Here is a 17,646-nt window from a genome sequence, read left to right as displayed (position 1 = left end):
GCCCTTCTTGTTCATATCTTGTATTACAAGACCATTAGTCTCTATGCTATTGATAACAAAACAATAGGAGTTGTTGATTAGTTTAGCAAAAGACATTGGGCAGGGCTGACACCACTCAGTCCACAAAAATGATGTGTGCTGTCAGCTCAGGTAAGAGCTGAGTGCATCTCTGTCAGATCAACAAGAATATTTCTGTATTTGTAGGCTCGTTGAGGGCATAAAACATAGCGGAGGTGGCATGCTTTTCAGAGATGTCTTTCATATGTGTTTTTTTTATTTAATACTTTATGTATTAGTTACCTAGGACATGCAGGCATATGAGGGGTTCTCAGGATTTCAGCCCGAACTGAAATTGGACATTAAAGCATATATTGGTGGCAGGCAGATGGGTACGCAGATGAAATGCATAATGTAGTGCATTTGTGAACCAATGAGGTTGGGAGGCTTTCTCCCCCAATCAGAAAACTCCAATTGTTGTATTTACAGCACTGTAAAATGTAGCAAAGCCTCATCATTGACTCACCGTGCTATCTTTTCTTTTCCCTTGTCTAAATGCTGATGGGCAGAAAATTATGTGAGTACAGTACAAAGACTCTGTTTTTAAAGCGGTTGTAAAGGCTAAAAGGTTTTTTTACCCTAATGCATTCTCTGTATTAAGGTAACAAAAACCCCTCCATGATCAGCTCCCTCCCAATCCACCAAATACTTTCCTAAATCCTTTCTCCATCCAGTGCTGTGCTGCTCTCTCTCCCCCCATAGGACTCAGAGGCAGCAGTGGAAACCATTAGCTCTTGCCGTTGTCAATCAAATCCTGTGAAAAGGCAGTGTCGGGCGGCCAGGCCAAGCCTTGCTGTGTGTGTCTATATAGGACTATTGCTATGGGGACACTTGGAAGAGAGAATGAGCTGAAAGCACTGTCGAGGGGCCTCAAAACAGGCGGTTCGGGGCTGCTCTGTGCTAAACCATTGCACAGATCGGATAAGTATTTTTATAAATGTAATTACATTTTTTTTTACTTTTACAAGTCCTTTAATCACTCTAGAGTTAGGCCTCATTTACACCTGAGCATTTTGTAGATAGAAGCTTCAAAACATGCAACATCCAATTCCCATTGTTTTCAATTGTGCCTGTTCACACCTATAGTGTTGTGTCACTTGAAGCTTGTAGCCTGAAAAAACTACATATGGTTCTTCTGAGCTACAAGCTTCAAACTTCAAGCCTTTTGGCCTCAACAGACTTAAATGACAGCACCTGCAAAACATAAGAAAATGATTGGGAAAATGTGCAAAAAACAAACATATTTTTTCCCTAATAACTTTCCATTGGCTAAAAATAATAAAAAATGCACAGGCCTCAGATGTGCACAAAAATGTGCAAAAGTGCCCGTACAAATGCTAAAAAGCCAGTAAAACAGCCAGTAAAACACAAATCTAAACAGAAAACCTAAATGCTAAATAAGCTCATATAAATAAGTGTAAGTACAAAATAACTCAATTCCTTATAAACAGACAAGCCCAGGGAATGCAAACATTATGTGAATTTTGTACCAGTTGCAGTGACCATAATCTGCCTCTCACAATATATAAAGTGGATATAGAAAGTATAAAAAGACAAACAAAATTAAAACATTTTAAATAGTGAATGAGTTATGACCAGAATGAGGTATAAACAAAAATCATAGCTGGCTTAAAAGTGAAATTCTCTAAAAAATGTGTACTGTATTATGATAGGTGTGAAATGTAAACCTGGTCCACTATAACCACAAAATATTTACAGTCACAGAATATAGTCAGGAAGCCATCCCCAAATTCTATGCTTTTTTTCTTAATGACTGCTTATGTTTTTTTTTTTTTTGTTTTCCTTTTATGTTTTTTTAACCAGACCTTTTGGGATTTGGGATTCTTACTTAGCCAATCATTATTTTATTGTACTTGCTATTTTTAGAACTCTTGTGTACATACCAATAGCATTTGTTTATATAGGGATTTTCCTAACTGGAAAATGACTTGCCATTTTAAAGCGATATGCTATCACAGCATATTCTGCACCCTTTCGCCAAGGAAATTTAAGCAAATATGATGTAACTAAATGTCCGATGTTACTCTACTGCATTCTTATCAATTCCACTTTTCTTACAGGTCTTGTATCTAGTAGGTTATTACATAAAAATGTATGTGTAATATAATACATATCTCCCAACTATACCTGATGTCCCTTATTTGAAAAGTCTCTCTGTCCCTCTTTCCTCCTCATTTGTCCCTCATTTTGGCCTGATCGTTATAGTTGTATATAAAATGCAAATTTTTTTCTTTCAAAAAAGTGTTTTCCAGTCCTAAACCTTTCATCCAATTTCTAAATTGCAGCATTTGTAAATTTCGGAATTTTGTATAAAGTCAGTATAAAGGAATAATAGTGGTTAAAAACAAAAACAAAAAAAAACACTGGGTTTAATTATTTTTTTTTTCTAGAATTCTTCGTTAACCACTTAAGGACAGCCTCACGCCGTTATACGTCGGCAGAATGTCACGGCTGGCCACAATCACACACCTGTATGTGGCTCTTTAAGTGCCCAGCCATGGGTCATGAGGTCCCCGCCGGCGGCGCGCTCCCGATCCGGTTCTGAGCTCTGCGACCGTAGCCGCGGGAGCAGCAGACCCGATCGGGTCACAGAGCTGAAGAACGAGGAGAGGTCTGTGTAAACAAACCTCTCCCCGTGCTTCCTACTGTGGCTGTCACCGATCGTCTGTTCCTTGTTATAGGGAAAGACGATCAGTGACATCACATGCCAGGCCAAGTCCCCTACAAAAAAAACACATAATGTCACACATAACCCCTCCTCGCCCCCTAGTGGTTAACTCCTTCACCGCCAGTGCCATTTACACAGGAATCAGTGCATTTAAATAGCACTGATTGCTGTATAAATGACAATGGTCCCAAAAATGTGTCAAAAATGTCCGATGTGTCCACCATAATGTCGCAGTCACAATAAAAATCGCTGATCGGCGCCATTATTAGTAAAAACAAAATTATTAAAAATGCTATAAAACTATCCCCTATTTTGTAAACGCTATAACTTTTGTGCAAACCAATCAATAATTGCTAATTGTGATTTTTTTTTACCAAAAATATGTAGAAGAATACGTATCGGCCTAAACTGAGGAAAAAAATGTTTTTTTATATATTTTTTGGGGATATTTATTATAGCAAAAAGTAAAAAATATAAAAAAATTTCAAAATTGTCACTCTATTTTTGTTTATAGCGCAAAAAATAAAAACTGCAGAGGTGATCAAATACCACCAAAAGAAAGCTCTATGTGTGGGAAAAAAGGACACCAATTTTGTTTGGGAGCCACGTCGCACGACCGCGCAATTGTCACTTAAAACGACGCAGTGCCGAATCGCAAAAAGGGGCTTGGTCCTTTGGCTGCAAATTGGTCCGGGGTCTAAGTGGTTTAGGGGGAGTGGCAGTGGGTGTGTCCTATGACTAAATTATTTTGCAAATTGTGGTCCCTCATTCCCATCTCAAAAAGTTGTGAGGTATGTAATATATTAATATGTAATATAGGTAAAAAAAATGGGATGTAAATTAAAGCTAACGTAAAAACAATACTGTATATTGTTTTCTCTCATAAGAATGCCTCTATTTCATTAAAGTCCTCTTTATACTCAAATATATGAGTGTGAGGTACATGCTATGTTGATTATACGAAATGGTCCATTTATTTTTACATTAGCATCTTAGTTATTTTACCTTTGTCACGCTAACTAAATTACCACTAGGGATGAAAGAATCTGTATGGATTTAGTTTGAGATCAGTTTCACAAATTTGTTTGAATTTCAAAGTTAGTAACATTTTTAGTAAATTACATTGATGGGCATATTTTTTAGACACTGTGAAACAAAAGGCTTGGAGAACATGTACCAATGCAACAATTAAAAATAAATAATAACAATATCTCTGCCTATACAGGACTTTTAGGTCTTTCAAGTAGTTCCAAAACACACTGACAATATGGTCGTTGCAGTTTTAGATGTCGGTAAGGGTGCTATTCTGATCACCACTGATCACCATTTCTCAAACTGATCGCCAAAGTAATGGCCCGGACACACAATCTGAAAATCAGACAAAATATAACGCTTTTAAAGAGATCATACGATAATCGGAACGTTAGTTCAGAGCTTTCGAGACCCGATCACAACAGCTGATTGGACAAGCAAGAACATTTTTGTTTAATCAGTACATTTGTCATCCGAAAATACAATATAAATACACTACAATACATTAAATCACTTCTGTTTTTTTATTCTGTGCATACGAGAATTTTTGTAACTTTAGTAACCTCTCCTTTTTTTAATACTAATAGCATGCAAAAAAGAACGCACAATCTGTAAACTGATTTTCTGATTGTCTGTACGGGCCATAAAATACATTCTTCCTTCTGATGGCAACTAATTATTCTAGCAGGGATTCTCCAAGACCACAAAATAATTTCACGAGTTCCTCTGGAGTAAAATGGTTTAGAAGTGCTGCAGTAGAAGGGGAAGAAAACTGTTACAATGATGGCTACAGCACGGACCTACATTGCCAGGAGGCCATCAATAGCTGTCCTCCCCTTTCCTCGCTCCCCGCATGCCCCCTGCGGGTCACACGCTGTGTGCTCTGTGATCACCCGAGTCTCATTGGAAAGAGAAAAAAAGCTGATCACCGGCTTCTGTTGAAGGGACATCGGTCCCAAAGAAGAAGAGGCATAACCGCCTCATTTGGGCCCACCAGTACCGCCTGCCAGCAGTACCGCCTGCCAGTGCCACCTGACAGTGCCCACAGTGCCATCAGTCAGTGCCCACCAGTTAATATCAGTGCTACCAATCAGTACCACCTATCAATGCCCACCAGTGATGCCAATCAGTGCAATCTAGCAGTGCTGCCTATCAGTTTCACCTACCAGTGCCCATTACTGCCACCCATCAGTGCCACCCATCAGTGCCAGCTATCAGTGCCTTTCAGTGCCACCTATCAATGCTCTTTAGTGCCACCCATCAGTGCCCACCAGTGCCACTCATCAGTGCCCACCCATCTGTGCCACCCATCTGTGCCACCTCTCAGTGCCTACCAGTGCCACCTCATCAGTGCCCACCAGTGCCGCCTATCAGTGCCACCTTATCAGTGCCACCTTATCAGTACCCATCAGTGCCGCCTCATCAGCGTATTGTTTTAAAAGTTTTCAGTCTTTTTTCATTTTTTTAGCAAAAAATAAAAAACCCAGAGGTGATCAAATACCACCAAAAGAAAGCTCTATTTGTGGGGAAAAAATAATTGTAAAATTAATTTGGGTACAGTGTTTGTTACATGACTGCGCAATTGTCATTCAAAGAGTGAGAGTGCTGAAAGCTGAGGAGCAGGGCAGGAGGGGGGTTTCAGTGCCCAGTAAGCAAGTGGTTAAACTACAGCCTATAGAAACACTGACCCATTGTACCCACAACAGTTATCATATATCTCGAAATGCAGCGCACATTCTCTTCTTCTTTAATGAAGCTGTTTTGTTGGTGATACTGATGGTGTTATTGCAAATGAATTTTCAAAGGCTTTTTTTTTAAATATTTTAGATAAAAAAAAATATTTTTTAGAATAAGAATTTTTGTTTGTTACCACAACACCATTTATCCCATAGTTACAACTAAGATACGTTGGTGTCCCTTGTTAATTTTACATTGTGTTTTTTAAATGTAACTGCCTAGTCCCAAACTGTCATTTGAAGTAAAACACATAGCCATATATTATTCTCCACAATTGTTTTATTGTGTAATTGTTTTATTGTGCATAAAAAAAAGAAAACAAATAAAATTAGACATGCTATCTGGCAATAGAACTTAACTGCATTCTATGCATCCAAAAATATAGAAAATATAACAAATCAAATCATTATTATTCAACCAAAAAACATAATAAAAGCTTCATGCATGTGTCCTGCTTCCTAATATGGGGGTCAACAATGACAAGAGTTGGTGAAAGCAGGGGTCTATCATCCAGAGATAATTATTCTCCTGGAGCTCCCGCAGCAAAGGCATATGACATAATTGGTCACGATTAATAAAGCAAACAATTTTTGGTCCAAGAACTCCTCCTCCTCCTGTTCCTGGACTGGACTTGGGTCAAACCAATAACTCCAAGGCCAAATGTGTGTACAAGGCTTAAGACAACACAATAGACCAAAAATCAAACCTACTGAACTTTTGCTAATACAGTGCACTGAAATGTAATGTAGTGATACACCAACACACGTAACATGCATTACCGCATGTTGCTTTATTGCATGCATTCAGGATCATTCAGCCTTTCCTCACCAGCCTTATTGTCCCTCTCCTGCCAATTCATTGGATTTCAGTTCTTTCAATCAAGGAGGCTTATCATGACCACAGTTTTGTCAGGGCTGGGCTCAGCCCTTCCTTCATTGAGCTGGCTGCTTAGTTGTCAGCTAATTGCCAGCTCCCATCTCTCTCCACAGTTACCCAGCTGATCCTGCTTGTCAGTCCTGTCTACATAAGCCGTCCAGTCCAGAGGAGCTCTGCCTTTGGCTTGGTCACATCACAAGAAACTATCTCCTGCATTCCTGTTTAAAGACTGGCTTTGCTGACATCCTTTCTGGCTCCAGATCCTGCTTGCTGTTCCACTACTTTGATCCCTGACTCCTGGCTTGACTTACTATCTGTTCTGGTTACTGAACTTTTGCTATGTTTTGACTACTTTTGTGTTCTTTTTACTTTTATTATTAAAAAAGTGTGATTTAACTGTACCTTTGTCTCTGTCTGATTTCATGGTTTCTGACAAGTTTTCTGTTTCCCCTAAAGCCCCTCCAGATAAATCATATCATTGCATGCAACTCATATCAAAGGGAATGATACCAGTTGGTTTCTAAAGAACATAATAAAATAAACTCACTTGATGCACTTAAAAGGGTATACTTCACAAATAAGAATGGGCTGCCTTAATATGGAACGCCTTAACACACTAAAACACATTGCATTAATGCATGTGCATGACACATAGTAAAAAAAAAATGGCCTTAAATGTATATACTGTAAACCCAAAATCTATTTTTTCAGTATGTTTGGCATCATGCCTCACTGTATACAGTTTTTTTAAGCAAATCATTTTAGTGACTCTGTTACAAAGTTTCTTACCTGGAGATCCTGCAGGAAACAGTACTTTCTGTTAAAGTCTGACAAGGCTAAGCCACTGCCTTGCAATTGGCAGAAGCACAGTCAAGCTCTTGTACACACTACTTCAGTTAGTTGTTGGGCTGCCTGCACACATAGACTTGGTAGGCAATCCAATAGCCGACTCATGGAGCTCACGTGGCAGGCTGCTAATTGTGGGGCAATGACTTAGCGTTAGCCTTACAACTTTGCAACAGAGTAACAAAAAATATTCATAAATAATTTCCCTAACCTCTTATTGACCTGCTCACAGCAGATGTACTGCGATTGGGTGGCACAACCAGGCACCCTGATGTACCCATACATCATAGTGTACTTCATGGTTTGCCAGCATGCATGCCCACACCCCCTGCTTGCCCCTTGCTGTGATTGGAGCCCACACAAGTTTGTCATCAGATTTCAGCCAATAATTTTTGGCTGAAACCTGTTGATTGGTGGTGACAAACACACAGAACTCTGTGCGGAGACAGCAATCTGTCTGTTTCTTCTCCCTGAAATCAGTTCTGATATCAGGAAGAAAAAGCAGATAGATCTGTTAGTAAAAGCAGCACACATTACACACATTACACTTGTTAGGCACACAGTTAACCCCTTGATGTTAACCCCTTATCAGCCAGTGCCATTAGTACATTGTACAGTATTATCACTGATAAGTGTAGTAGTGTTACAGGCGACATTAGTGTCAGTCAGTTAGCATCCCTCCCAGCCAGTGTCAGTTAGTGCTAGATTGCCCACAATCACAGTCACACTATAAGTCGCTGATCACTGCCATTACTAGTATCTGTATGGATCAGTACCTTGATCACAACTTATACTAGTGTCTCAAAAATAATTAAGTTTGTTTTTTACCAAAGAAGCAGTATAATATATTTTGTCCTAAATTTATAAAGAATTTAGATTTTAATGGATATGTTATAACAGAAAGTAGAAAATATTGTAGAATTTTTTTTTTCCTCAACGTTTTTGTTTTTCTTTCTCTTCCAAGTATTTTAAGTTTTTACATGAATAATATTGCAGAAGAGAGAAATAACAAACAGTAATAGTATCAGCGGTGGCCTATCCACTAGGGGCAAAAGTGGGTTTTCTTTTTTTTTAAAGCACGTGATTAGAGTCAGAGGCTCTAATCATGCACTTAGACACTGATTCTCCTCCAGACCAATCAGAAGTGGGTCCCGATTGGCCAAAAGGAGAAGCAATCCCATTGGCCTAGGAGAAGGAGGAGGAAGGAGTCGCACTGCCGCTGTGATGCAGTCGGTGCTCTCCGGGAACACATGGCTTTCAGCCCCGTTGCCTCCTCCTCCTCTCTATCAAAGTCATCAAATCAGTGTCTCTCCGGGTGGATGATGTGATCAATGTGATTGGAGTGATGATAAGAAAAGAGTGCGGGCTGTGTGCTCCATCCACACTGCTCCGAGGCTGACACCCGCTCCCGCTGTCTCCCATCGAGGATCAGATCTGAGTCTGTGATCAGGGCGGGAGATCGGGCTGTATGTACTGATCTCGGGGTGCCCGGTCTGTGTTGGATTGGATGTGGAAGGAGGCAGAGGATCCCCTCCAGCAGACTACTGCAGAGGAGAGGTGAATGAGCCATGTACACCTAAAGGGTTAAGTGAGCCAGTGACCGGGGGGAGTGAGTATGGTGCACAGTGCAGGCTGGATTGACAGGGGGGCGTGGTCAGGTCCGTCTGCCGCCCCCTCGACCGATATGACATCAGCCACCACTGAATAGTAGTGATAGATCACTTAATGTGTGAGGAAGTAGACCTCCCGTAAATTTACAATAAGAAAAATTAAATGCAAGAATGACACAAGTAGAATACAAATAACAACAACAGTATTAACTAGTAGCTTGACCTCTTGATCCACCCATAAGGCCTGTTCTGAGAGGAAAACAAAGCAGGCTACTTAAGTTTACGTAACAGTCATATAATTATGTATCAAGTGAGGAGTAAAATAAGGATTATATGTGTAGCATTCCTATGAGGTATCTAACTATTAGCCCTTGTACACACGGTTGGACATTCCGGCAACAAAATCCGTCGGATTTTGTCCGAAACTTGTGTTGCATACACACGGTCGGACAAAGTTGTTGGAAAATCCGATTGTACGTATCGTGACGATGTTATTTCTTTACGACGGGACTACGTTCAGGCTAGTAGCCAATAGCTTTGGTCTTGTAATTTGATCTGAGCATGTGTGGCACTTTGTCCGATCGGAATTCTCTACACACAATCGGACAAAGTCCGATCGGATCATGTTGTCGGAAAGTTTTATAGCCCAGCTCTAAAACTTTGTCCGTCGGATATTCTGACGGAAACAGTCCGATGGAGCCCACACACAGTCGGATTATCCGACAACACGGTTCGATCGGATATTTTCCGTCGGAATGTCCGACCGAGTGTACAAGGGCTAAGTGTTTCAATTAACAATCTTTTTTTATTCATTTATATAATAACAAATATAAAAACCCAGTGATGATCACCAAAAGAGAGCTTTCTGTGAACAAAATTGATATAAATTTAAATAGCGTAGAGTGTTGCATGCCCTCGCAATTGCCAGTATAAGTAGCACAGTGCTGAATAGCAAAATGGGGGCAAAACTTTCAAGTGGTTAAGAAAGCTGTATATATTGAGGCATTGTGCCAAATATACTGAAAAATAAATTCTAGATTTACAAATACTTTATGGTTAGAGTCAATGGTTGTGTTTAATGTTTAGGGAATTGGTACCTTGTAAGTGATAGGTTAAATATACAGTAAGGATTTGGTTAAAGTGTATGTCAAGCCAAAAACTGTAATCAATTTTGGGATAAGTGGGGAAAGATTGTGAGTCTTGTTGGTTTTAGGCAAATATTTTATGCCTAATTTTAGCCAAATATGTTCTGCCTAATTTTAGCTAAATATTTTCTGCCTAATTTTAGCCAAATATTTTTTGTCTGTTAGTTTGGATAGAATGGAGAAGAATTACAATTCTCAATTTTTATTTCCATCTGTGACTCCTTTGGTGATATTTTCATTATGCTTCGGTTTTCACTGGAATAGGAAGGCAGGGACAGCAATAAAAACATTGGTTTATGGAATAAAAAATAAATAAAAAAGGTCTAACCCTATCCTATTCTTTCAAAAAAAAAATTGTTTTTCTCCGTCTCCCTTTACAGATATGTTCTACTTCTTGACAGGAAATGAGCAGCCATCTTCCCAGATGGAATACAGAGACTACTTAACCAGTTATACTGCGGCACGATGTCTCAGCTGTGCGAATCGACGTACTGGCACATCGGCTTGTCCACTAGCTTTTGGGGGTGCATGTTTGTCCTCGGGCCACCCACAAATTAGGGAAAGAGAGGCAGAATGGGGATCTGTCTTTGTAAACAAGGTGGATCCCCTTTCTGACAGGTAAGGAGAGAGAGATCAGCTGTTCCTAGTGATCAGGAACAGCGATCTCTCTCTATTCCCAGTGATCCCATCCCCCTAACAACTAGAAAGCACCTCCTTAGGTAACACTTAACCCTTTGATCACCACTAGTATTAACCTCTTCTCTGCCAGTTCCATTTATACAGGGATCAGTGCATTTTTATAGCACTGTTCACTGTATTGGTGTCACTGGTCACCAAAAAGTGTCACTTAGGGTCAGATTTGTCTGCTGCAATGTCGCGATCCAGCTAAAAATCACAGTTCGCCACCATTACTAGTAAAAACAGTAAAAATAAATAAAAAGTTCCTAAATCTTTCTTCTATTTTGTAGATGCTAAAAATGTATATACTTTATAATATACGCTTATTGCGATTTTTTTTACCAAAAATATGTAGCAGAATATATAGTGGCGTAAACTGATGAATAAATTCGTTTTTTTATTTATTTATTTTTTGGATATGTATTATAGCAGAAGGTAAACAATATAGTTTTTTTTTTCAAAATTGTTTGTCTTTTTTTTGTTTATACCACCAAAAGAAAGCAATTTGTGGGGAAAAAAGGTCATCAATTTTGTTTGGGTACAGCGTCACATGACCACGCAATTGTCAGTTAAAGTAACACAGTGCCGTTTCGCAAACGCCATCATAGGAGGGACTCTCTTGCAAAACCGCATCTTTAGTTAAGTATTCTTGTTATATTTTCGAAGATTATCTGTCTGGATCATTACTGTAATAAATGTCAATCACAAGTACTATATTTGGGAGATCTCTCTTTGCACATACCGAATACATCCCTAAAAACATAAACTATAACCTGACCGTGGTAAAACACCTATTCAGATTGCTCCAAGTAAGATAAAAATAAAAAATATAAATATTTACCATTAATTTACTCTTACTTCTGTCTAAAAAGTATACATTGGGGGTTATTTGTTAAAGGAAAATACACTTTGCACTGTAAGTGCACTTGAAAGTCCACTAAAAGTGCACTTGGAAGTGCAGTCGCTGTAGATCCGAGGGGGACATGCAAGTAAAATAAAAAACAGCATTTAAGCTTGCACGTGATTGGATGATAAAATCAGCAGAGCTTCCCCTTAGATTTAGAGCGACTGCACTTCCAAGTGCACTTGCAGTGCAAAGTGGAGTTGCCTTTTGTAAATAGCCCCCCCATTGTTTTGTTGTTTTGGCTTTCTAACCCAGCTTTCAGTGCACAAGTAAAGCATTTTATTCCACATGGTAATAGTTCAACTTTTTTGGTCATACTGGCAAAACATATTATTCGTGCAGTGCTGATCATGCAGCAAGGTTTGGTGTTTCATTCAATTAAATACTCTGCCACCCACATATTTCATTTTCTTTTTCCTAAATTTCTAAGTCAAGAGTTGGGTGATCTATTTTACTCATAAATACTTTTCAGAACAAGCTGACAAACTGCTTATCTCTCTGTTCTAGTTGTGCAGTGACTGTGACTCTCCCAAATAGACATTGAATCTAGTTACCTATTCATCTGTATACAGTTTATTGACATTTTTCTGTACACATTTGGTTAGTTCTTTTCTTTTATCTCACACAAGCGTGATTATTATTCGATGTTGTTAAATTGGGTTAATTATTTTTCCCTTATATTCCATCATATTTATTATTATTTTATATATTATTTTTATTATTTTTTTTATACTTGGTTCGAACTGTTACTGGTATCATATCAAATACTGACATGGTGTATAATTATACTGGTTGATGCTGCATGGATATTCGTCAACTATATGGTTTCAAAGTATAAGTCAAGACAATTTGTCTCTCTAATTCAGTTTTATTAAGTCAGGACAACCAAGCAAAAGGCACATAGACAATAAACAAATCTTTTGAAGTCATATTTAGAAGCCATTGGTGACCAAGGTCCTAGAACTATGGCGTATCATTGTGTGTACAATCATTTTGCTTAAGGAAAGGGTGAAGGTTGGGTTGTGAAAAGGAGATAGATAAGTAATTGTAAGATAGGGGTTAAGGACTATACATATGGGGGGGGGGGTAGGGGAATGGAGGGGGCGGTATCCCCTCACACCATGCTGCAGCTTCCTTTTAATAAGTACTGAAAGGTTTGAGGGTGCTACCTGCTCTACACATGTACAAAAGGAAAAATAGTGAAACAGCCCAAGGGCCTAAACCCTAAGAGTATTAGTGTGGGATACACAGCATTGTGAGTATTGACATATGCCAGCTCACCCTATCAAAACCTTTCTTGGCATCAACTGTGGGAATGCAGGCTGGAATGTTCCTCTGTTGAACTAGAGATATTAAGTTTATTACCAAGTATTATCTCTTGCTTCTCTGGTCCTGGTCCAAAATTTAGAACAGCTTAACCAGTTCCCCATCAGCCCCCACAGTTATACTGCAGCAGGTTGGCTCCCCTGGGCAAGCCATTGTAGCTGTACGTTGGTTAAGACGCTGTAGGGGGCACAGCATGTCCCGGAGCCGATGGGAGTGCCCGGCAGACGTTATGACCGCCGGGCACCCGTGATCGCTCGTGATTGAGCGAGAACCGGGATCTGTGTTTGTAAACACACAAATCCCTGTTCGCTCAGGGGAGAGGAGACAGATTGTGTGTTCATACTAAGTATCCTCCCCTAGTCAGTCCCACCCCCCCACAGTTAGAACACACTTAGGGAACACAGTTAACCTCTTCATCGCCCCCTAGTGCTAACCCCTTCCTTGCCAGTGACATTTATACTAGTGCATTTTTATAGGACTGATCGCTGTATAAATGTCACTGGTCCCAAAAATGTGTCAAAAGTGTCTGATTTGTCTGTCACAAGGTCTCAGTCCTGATAAAATTGCTGATCGCAGCAATTGCTAGTGAAAAAAAAAGAATAAAAATGCCATAAATCTATACCCTATTTTGTAGATGCTATAAATTTTGCGCAAACCAATCAATATATGCTTATTGCAATTTTTTTTATCAAAAATGTGTAGAAGAATACACATCGACCTAAACTTTTTTTTTTTTTTAGCACAAAAAATAAGAGGTGATCTTGGTAGATCATAAGCTCAATAATAGCATGCAATGCCAAGCTGCGGTTTCCAAAGCGAGCAAAGTCCTTTCCTGTATTAAGAGAGGTATGGACTCCAGAGAGAGAGATATAATTTTGCCCCTGTTCAAATCATTAGTAAGACCTCATCTGGAATATGCAGTTCAGTTTTGGGCACCAGTTATCAAAAGGGATATCAGTGAACTAGAGAAAGTGCAGAGAAGGGCAACCAAACTGATAAGAGGCATTGAGGAACTCAGCTATGAGGAAAGATTAGAGGAACTGAATTTATTCTCTCTTGATAAGAGGAGATTAAGGGGGGATATGATCAACATGTACAAATATATAAGGGGTCCATATAGTGAACTTGGTGTTGAGTTATTCACTTTACAGTCAACAAAGAGGACAAGGGGGCACTCTTTACATCTAGAGGAAAAGAGATTTCATCTCCAAATACGGAAAGGTTTCTTCACAGTAAGAGCTGTGAAAATGTGGAATAGACTCCCTGCAGAGATGGTTCTGGCCAGCTCAGTGGATTGCTTTAAGAAGGGCCTGGATTATTTCCTAAGTGTACATAATATAACTGGGTACTAACATTTATAGGTAAAGTTGATCCGAAAATCCGATTGCCTCTCGGCGGATCAGGAAGGAATTTTTTCCCCTGCTTTAGCAAATTGGATCATGCTCTGCTGTTTTTTTTGCCTTCCTCTGGATCAACTGTGGGTATAGAATTGGGTATATGGGATTGTATGATATTATTATTAATTTATTAATTTTTATTTATTTTATTTTTTTTATTTTTTTTGTGGTTGAACTTGATGGACATGTGTCTTTTTTCAACCTGACTAACTATGTGATCAAATACCACTAAAAGAAAGTGCTATTTGGGTACAGTGTCGCATGACCGCACAATTGTCATTTAAAGCGACACAGTGCCGTATCACAAAAAATGGCCTGGTCAAGAAGGGGAGTAAATTCTTCCGGGGCTGAAGTGGTTAATATAATGAGCTTCCTGGGTGTATCTCATCTTTCCTGGGTTTTGGGATGACCAATATCTGCATTAACAAAAATTGGCAAAAGAAAGATGTGAGTTAGAGAGTTAAATGTGTGCAGCATAAAAAAAAAAGCCATCCAGTGTTGGGGCCTTATCATGCCTGGAGAACTTAATTGCATGGCTGAGCTCTTATACAGTAAATATTGTGTCAAGGGACACCTGCAGTTTCAATGAAATGGTGGGTGAAGCGGTGTTTTAAATTTGTTTTACAATGTGATTGTGTTTAAATTGGAAGAAGAGTCATTGTCACTATGCCAATGTAGGGAGAGGAAAAGTAGTCTTGAAAAGTCTGAAGTATATCAGAATTGGTATGTATTACACCTTTTTGGAGGGCTGCATAGCTAGGATATGTGTAATATTGAAACAGGGGTGTAGTGTATGAGCTAAAAGCAATCCACTAATATTGCTGTATTTGTTGGAGGTTTTTAAGGACTTGTTCCTGGTAGATAAAGAAGTTTGACCTAGGAGTTGCAGTAACTGGGAACAAGTGTTATAGAGTTCTACTGTAAAAGAATTCTCATTATTTTGTCTATAGTATGGATCTAAGTCCATGATTTTTAAAAAAAGAGAAGAAATATGTTGTCTTTAGGCAGGCCACACCTGACCTGACATATATTTTTTGCTTGTTTTTTTGGGGCAATTATTCCCGCTGTGCTTTTTCCTTCATTTCATGGATCAAAATGTTGTCTTTGCTGAACTGGACAAAGTTTGATCCTTGTATGGCTGGATTTAATGGGAGGATAAGTGGAATCATTAGTGTGATCAGATATAAACTTAGAGAATGGGATCGATTTCTTGACATCCACAACACAGGTAAGGTCCCTTAAAGGATTATTGTTAAACTGCAAGGTTTTTGCTTTTAAGCGGGAGGGGTAGAATTTCTCCAAAGGTCTAGGAGTTTAAAGAAAGAAAGCTTTTGCTTCAATTTTCAGAGTTCATATTAGATTTATCTAAGGTGGAGTTTATTTTCAAAAGTAGGATTACAATTTCCCCCAGTATATTTTTAACTTCCGTGAAAGTATCTTGAATGTTCAGATATTTGAGGCAGGTATGGACTTGTACAGTACTTGAGAGATATATATTTGTGAACCTGTATATGTTACATTATGAAAATATTTTTTGAAAAAAAGATATCTACCAAAAGGATTTTAGAATCTAGTACAGTTTTTATGAATGATTAGAACGACTACAGAGATAATTTTTTCTTGAAAAAAAAACACAAGATGAACCCCCTACTAATGTGAATAGTGGAGTACCTGTGATATTTTGTTAGGATGGTTAAAGAGGAAGTAAACCCTGATGGGTTTTACTTCCTCTTTGCTCATCTGCAAACCCTGCAAAGTAAAAGCATAATTATGTGTCACCTGCAAATAAAGCCTGAGGTGTCCCCGCTGGTGGTCGTATCCATCTTCTGCCCTCTTCCTTCCGGGGCCCGGACTCTGGCCCTGTGACTGGCCGAAGCTGCATGACATCACTCCCGCGCTATCAGTCACAGCGCATATGACTGAAGAAATGGCACGGAGGTCTGTTTCTTTACAGTGCATGCGCCAATGACATCATCAGAGTAGTATACAGGAAAGGGAGCGCGTTTAGGAGCTATTTGCACTACTTATTATAGGCTTACCTATAGGCAAAACTTACAAATGGGGGTTTACAACCACTTTAAGGCCCCTGACATTTAAAATTCATATATGTAATGTCACTTTGGAGCATTATAAACTGCAAACCTCTGAAAGTAAAGAAAAATGTTTCAGAGGAGTAGGAGAAAACAGGAGAGATGAAGCTAAGGAGTTATGTATAGCCAGCCAAACACCGTTTTTCTTTCATTCAGTTTGCAGACTGAAAAAACAGCTTCCTCCAGCCATTCTGTAAAATGTGGATGGATGACTCTGCTGCTGTACCTATTTTTCAATCAAGGTATGTTGGGCAGGAGGCAGGAAACTGATCAAATTACGGCCAGGAGCAGTACCATCCACCCAGTAAAAGTGTGGAAAAGATGGAAGATATCTAAACTAAAGACAAAAGACTAAATTCCATCGGGAAAGCACTTTGTAGGTGGCTTCGAAAAGCAAAAACATTTTGTGAGGCTGTATGAAAATTTTTGTTCAGCCACCCCCCTCTAATGTCAAGTCCAGATCAGCAGTCTAGCACACCACATATGTTGATGGGGAGGTTGATAGCTTAGAAAGTAACTGAAGATGTAACTTAGATATAACTTCCCTTGCGCAAGGGTCAGAGGAGCATAAATGCTTGAACATGGTAATCTGGTCAAGGTTAGCAGATAATTAGCCACACGTACAAACAAAATGTGTACCCTGAAGGTGATGAAATACTTTTAAGTTAGAAATTTATGTTGCTCCTGTAAAATCAGAAAAAGATTGAAATCCCGTTGTGACCAATTGATGGAACTTCGTCAGCTTCAAACGAGTCCAATGGTGAAAGGAGGAGTGAAAGACACATACGCTGTATGAAATGCAGAGTGGTGCAAGAAAGAGAACAATGGAGTGTGGGGAGACATCAGGCGAGAGGGTACTTTCAATCTTTCTATCTGCAAATATTCAGAGAGTGGAGTGTAATCAGATTTGTAATAAGCTACAAGAAGTTATCATTTGCAAGTGGATCACAATCTGCTGCTTAAAAGCTAACCCAGAGGGGCTCTTTGAGTGAAGCATGATATTTAAGCAGTTGAGATAACTGGGCTGCATAGTATCCCAATAGTAAATATAGTGGAGTTCAGGACCCCCAGTCCTCCTTCTCATAACGCCCCATATATAGACAGAGACCGGACATTGCAGAATACACAGAAAATGGGCCAGTACTAGTGATAATTCCATAAGAAGATATATAACATTTTTGGCAGTAGTATCATTTTTATCACTAAGATCCTACCGATCCAGGATATGTGGAGAGAAAGTCAGCTCATCATACGGGATG

The sequence above is a fragment of the Lithobates pipiens genome, unplaced genomic scaffold (genome assembly GCF_037356315.1).
Source record: "Lithobates pipiens isolate NorthernLeopardFrog02 unplaced genomic scaffold, aLitPip1_a1.2 Scaffold_16, whole genome shotgun sequence".
Taxonomy (NCBI): Eukaryota; Metazoa; Chordata; class Amphibia; order Anura; family Ranidae; genus Lithobates; species Lithobates pipiens.
The sequence above is the reverse complement of the archived record's forward strand: the minus strand, read 5'-3'. Positions refer to the sequence as shown.